This window comes from Egretta garzetta, unplaced genomic scaffold, assembly GCF_000687185.1.
Source record: "Egretta garzetta isolate BGI_Z169 unplaced genomic scaffold, ASM68718v1 scaffold760, whole genome shotgun sequence".
Lineage (NCBI taxonomy): Eukaryota > Metazoa > Chordata > Aves > Pelecaniformes > Ardeidae > Egretta > Egretta garzetta.
This window is the reverse complement of record NW_009258217.1, coordinates 79419-85152: the sequence shown is the minus strand read 5'-3', so window position 1 is coordinate 85152 and position 5734 is coordinate 79419. Positions and strand designations below refer to the sequence as shown.

Below are 5734 nucleotides of genomic sequence, written 5' to 3'. Positions count from 1 at the left end.
GGCCCCGAGGGCTGCTGTTTGCAGAGCTGTATTTCCTTTCGGTTGTCTCCTGAATTCACAGCCACTGCACAGTGCTACAGCCGCCTTCTGAGTGAAAGGGGAGAGATGAGCTACAGCCCTGCAGGGACACCATCAAGGGCCTACCTGTAAGGAAGCATTCCGACCCCTAGCCGCGGAGGACAAACAGCATCATTCGTTCCTTTTAAATAAAGGTTAGGTAAGTTTGGTGATGCCCCATCTCATCAAGAGAGGAATCGGAAGCCTTTTTCATGAAAACAACTCTCAGTCCTGGAACCGTAGCTGTCGTGTAAGCAGCTAAGTTGGGGTCAAGATTAAATAACTTTAAAAAGTTCCCCAAGGCGGTTCTTAAGCCTGTGTTCAGGATGCTTTCTCTGACTTCCCTCAAAACAGCTGAGCACGCTTTCAGAAGGCTCACAGGAAGAATGAAGCACTTTCGTACTGGGAATCAGATAAAACAGTCACACAGATAGAGAAATATCCACGTGACTGCTGATGACATCCTGAAAAAGTGATAGGAAGAGCCGTAAGAGCCTCTGTATGACTGACTTGGTTTGCTCTAAAGTCAGCTAGTTATCATTTAAATATCCTGAATTATTTTGGGTTAGTACACACATACAAGGGAAGAAGAAAGGCATACAAAATCCTGGCTGGCATGTTACTGTGGCACAGCGACCTGTTTCAGCCTCTCAGGTGAACATGGCTTGACTTGTTATGAGAAGCTTGAGAATACTATCGTTTTAATCCAGTGTCTCTAACGCTTCTATTATTTCTAGTCAGAAAGGGAAAATCGCTTTACTGTAGGTACTGCTCCTTTTCTTTGGCACCATCCCACTCTGGGGAGTCTGGTTTCCTAGCAAGCCAGACCCTCTTCTCCCTTTCTTTTTCCCAGGCTGTGCTGACCCCTCGTATTTTAAACAAGTGTCAAAATAATGCACACAGCTTTTATTCACCAGTTTCTACCTCGTAAAAATTTATTTTGGCCACTGATGCTTCATCAAACAACCAGACTTAAAGTTTAATTTCAAAACACTCTGAGTCAAAAAAAAAAAAAGAAAAAAAAAATGTTTTTAATCTTTCATTCCTTTCATGCAAAACATGAAGGCGCAGAAAACCGCCTTTAACTCCTTAGGGTTTGTTGTTGCAGTGACCGAACTGACCCATTCGAAATGGCCGCTCCAGTGCTGCTGTCGGGTTTTCGGTGTGTGTGCAGCTCTGATGAGATTTTAATAATCCCCAAGTTTCCTCTCTCCTCCCAGCGCAGCCTCTGGTGGGAAGGGTGCAGAGGGTGGGAGTCGTGCTCCACAGGAAACCCACCCCAACCAACACCTGGGTTTCGTTTAACTGCCTTGTTTTCTTTTCCCGAGGGACCAGGACTCTTCCCCCTCGCCAGGAGGAGGTTTGATCAATCTACAGCGAGCTGGCGGCTGCTCCAGTGGGGGACGAGGCTGGGATTCTGCAACTCCCACGCAGGAAAACAGGCAGGAGCAGGCACGGGGCTGTCAAAGGTACACGCACATGGAGAGGTGCCGGTGGGGAGGCAGGGAGTACAAAACCAGCTTGTGCAATGCAAATTTGTGTTGCGGTGCTATTCCTTTTCCCAGCCTTCCTGTTAGGGGGAGAGGTGACGCCTTAGTGCTGCTTGTCAATTATACCGCAGAGAAACGCTGTTTTGTAGTGATGCTTCAAAGCAATTAAGGAAGTTAAATGTTAAACGTATGCTTTTGTCCTTCCAGGTAAACACAAAGTTTTGGAGAAAAAAATCCCCAATATTTAATTATAAAAATCACAGCCTAACTGTATGAACAAGCCCTGAGACTCCTTGCTATAAAAAGATTTTTAATCTCTTGCGTAACTGCTTTAACTTCATGCCTCAGGGTGTGGTGCTCTATTAAAATACTAACACATGCAGTTTCTTATTGTAACTCTTCCACCCAGCACTGCCTGGGGAGCAGCTGGGGTGTGCGTTCCCTAATCTGCTTCAGGGAAAATCACTCAAGGTGTATCTCAAAGCACTTACACAAACCAACCCTGTTGAATTTATTATTTTTTTTTTTTCCTTTTCTTTTTTCCCCTGGAGCAGATTAGGGAGTGATGATGTGGAACTTCTCAGCTGGCAGAGATTTGGTGATATTAGCATGAATCCCGTCTAGTTTGAACACCACAAGGAAGGACAAGGTGTTAATTTAGACACGCTGTTGTGCGCAGCAAGCAGTTTGAGTTTCGCTGGCTTTGGGGGAGCATTGGAGGCTTTACGCAAAGCAGTATCCCATCCTTCCCTCTGGACAGGTCTAGGGGAGACGAGCAAACCCTGCCTGGCCTGTCTCCCCCACAGGCGCCAGCGCAAACCTGCTGTCAACTGATTAGGTCACCTTGATTGAGGCATCATGTGTCATGCTTGCTTTTCTTACTTGCTTGGGAGACTCCTGTGTGCTTTATACATTATTCAAAGCCTGGATCCCATCCATCTGATCCCAGTACTAGGGATCTGGCCTTTTTGACTGTATACTGAGGGACCCCTTTGCCACGTTCTAGTCACGGTGAAAGCTTTCTTGTGGCATCTTTCCATGGAACAGGACCTTGTGGCCCTTCCTTTTGCCTATGGGTAGCACCACAAGGAGGGTGTGGGGAGGGAGGCCACTAGGTTGCATTAACTACCATATGGTTAATTAACCACCATATGGTTAACTGACCACCATGATGGGTGGCAGCCAAGCCTGCCAAGATGGAGAAGACCCTGTCCACATAAGCCCTCCTGAACTCACCTTCCCTGTCCTTCCCCAGGCTCTGTCTCATCTCTGCTGCCCACAAGCGTTGAGCTGGTCCTGCTGTTTCAGGTTCTTTCACTGTTCCCGTGTCACAATGTCAAAGAAATTCTCTTCAGAGGTAAGTCAAGGCACCAATACAAGTTCTTCTCACCACTGCCTAGCAGGGAGAAATACAGAGCTGGGGGTAGCACCTATTTAGTTGGAGAGCTTCCATCTGAGAGCCTGTGCTTGATACCCGACCTCAGTGTCACCCTGTCTGAAATTATTTCTGTAACTTCAGCTTATTGTTTCCATTGGCACGTGGGTTTGTTTTACATAGGTATCTTCTGCAAAGCAACACTTAACATGCTTCGCTGGGTCTAAGTGGTGTTCTTGACTCGGGAATTTCTTTTGCCTTGTATAAATCTGATTTCAGTCTGTTGCCAGGATCACACACCTCTTTGAATAGGAAGATCTGTGCAGCATCTGGTGACAGCGTGTATGTTGATTTAAAGCTTTCTCCTTCTGAGCACGCAGAGATTTTTCCTGGAGCAGATAGAATTATTTAACAGCCTCTCTGGCTTCCTGCCCACACCAGCCCCAGCTTTTGAGATGGTCCTTTGACTGCTGTTCCCCAGTCAGACCTTGTTCTCCAGCCTGAGACAGTCCTTGTTCCCACGACCTACGAATTTTGTAGGCAGCCCCAGCTCTATCTGCTCTTTTTCTTGATCTTCCTTGGAGTCCGCTGTTGTCTTGGCAAAGAATAACGGAGCTTTTCTGCCTGCCGGCTTCGGAAGATGATGGCCCATCGTGACTACCCTGGCCCCTCCTGGTCACACTGCCATCCACTGTCCCCAGCTCCGTGGCTGGTCCATAACATAATCCACTTGGCCACTTCTAGCTCTTAATGTTTCTACAGCTGTAGTCAAGTGCTTGACACTTAAATATTAATGTGCTAATTAATAATGAAAAACCATAATTGTAGTTGGGTGTACAATTTTAATTGGGTGAGGAGGTAGCAGAGGTGCAGTCTATAGAACAATGAAACTGTGCTTTTAAGATATATGTACATATATTTAAGTATGCTTCCCTCTAGCAATAACATTGCACAAGAAAAGTATCCTGTGTTTGGATGTCTGTGAAGATGTTTGCTTGCGACGCTTGGAAGCTCGGAGCAGGAAGTCATAAAGTATTAGGTATGATTTTTCTTTTTTTCAAAGGGGTTTTAAAAAGTCCTGTTAAAAAAAAAAAAAAAAAGGTTTTCATTCCTAGACTTTAAAAATGGAGGAGGGGAGGGGAAAATTCCTGGAAAGAAACGTATTTATTTTCCACTTCAGACAGGCCAGTCTGCAAATGCAATATTTGTTGCTGTCCTACAGTAGCTGAAGGTATTGCATCCAACCACGTTTATAAAGTCACAGCAAGCCAGTGATAATAAAAACAGTGCTGTTGGGATGCATGGTACCAAACAAATCCGGGATGCTCTGCATAGGGAAGGTTAGATCCATGCGCAAGTCGAAAAATTTGCCACCAAATCCCGTCTCTCTCCCTCTCTCTGTCTGAGGGATTGCTTTCCAGCACCACAGAAACAAACTTTCTTTGGCTGAGGGAAGGGCCGGTGGAAGCCGGCCGGAGCGGGACGTAACCGCAGTGTGTTTCTCAACAATCGCTCCCCTCTTTCCTGACAGCCGATCCCGCGCCTGGCGGCGAACTCCTTCCCTTGCAGCACAGAGGAGGAGAAGCCGAGGGATGGAGCCACCGCGTGTAGCAGCCCGCTTCTTCCACTGCGAGCTCCTGTGATGGAAATCTTGTCCTTCTTCTCATTGCCCTGGTCACTGAGATCTGGCGCTCCCCCTTTCTGACTTGGCCTTCAGACCTGCATCGCTCGCCCGAGGGTAGGGAGAGGTTTGTGTAGGAGACCATCTTCCAAGTATATACGCGCTGGGGCTGCTTCTCCCCTCCCCCCACCCAAATAAAGAGGGGAAGAAATAATAGTAAGTGTTTAGTCTTGAGCAACACTTTGTGCAATAAAAAGCAAGATGCAGTTGAGGGAGACCTGGATGGTGGGTAGCGGGTTGGTGAAGAACTACGGGAGGTGCCCTCAAGAGCTCTGAAGAAAGGGAGGGAGGGATTTTTCCATGGTTTCGATGGGCTGACTCCAGGAATAAGTGGGAACAGGGTGGGCAAAAGGGACGAAAAATGATCAGGAACAGCAAATGGAGCAGAACCGATGGAGAAAAGTGTTCTAGATGGTGAGGAGGAGCTGTGGAGGAACGGGGATGTGTAGGCTGCAGTTAGGGAGCACGTATGGTGCCCGTGTGCCCCTTGGGTGGTGGGGGCGACCGGAATAGCTGTGCCTCGTGTCAACCCGCTGCTCCACCGCCTTTCTTGCCGTCATATTTTTTTTCTGAGAATGTTTCTGGGCTGTTCAGCGGTGACTCCTGCTGAGAGAGGTCAGCGTTGCACCAGCTGTGCCTTGGCTGCCAAACTTCCACTGATGCCTGATTAAATCGAGGCTGGAGCGTTATTTTTTTACTGGGAATGTGTAAGCATAGGGAAATGACTGAATTATTATTTGCGATAGCATGGGCACAGATGTACAAATTCTGTTCACGCTGTAGAGGTTTGTTTTTTTTTTTAAAGGAGGTATAGTGTTTGGGACTGAACATAGTCCTTAAACTATAGTGTAATAGGGCTGTATAGTATAATAATAATAATAATAACACTTTTCTGTATAACATGGAATAAATAAGGCCATACGTCACCGAAGCCAAATACCTCTGAATATCGTTGTGCATAAGCATCTTCGCCACAGCGGCCCCTTCCCAGGGAGCGCTGCTGCGTGCAGCCACAGCTCGCTATTTTTAATGTCTTTCAAAGGTGCCTCTTGCCTCTGACCTCGCCCTCCCCCGCAGCGGTACAACCCCACCCGCCCCCTGGAGCGGCGGCTCCCGCTCCCCGCCGGGCAG

General features: G+C 47.4%; 1 protein-coding gene across 1 annotated transcript in view; it reads left to right on the top strand.

The window, feature by feature from the left end:
* Positions 1 to 1409: 1409 nt before the first annotated feature.
* The window catches only part of FAM20B (FAM20B glycosaminoglycan xylosylkinase), a 30572-nt gene continuing 26247 nt past the window's right edge, over positions 1410 to 5734 (top strand). Inside the window, exons 1-4 of the mRNA XM_035900585.1 lie at positions 1410 to 1526; positions 2803 to 2904; positions 3862 to 3961; positions 4454 to 4596. The gene's annotated coding sequence lies outside the window, so the exon portion shown is untranslated. The remainder of the gene's footprint in view (positions 1527 to 2802; positions 2905 to 3861; positions 3962 to 4453; positions 4597 to 5734) is intronic.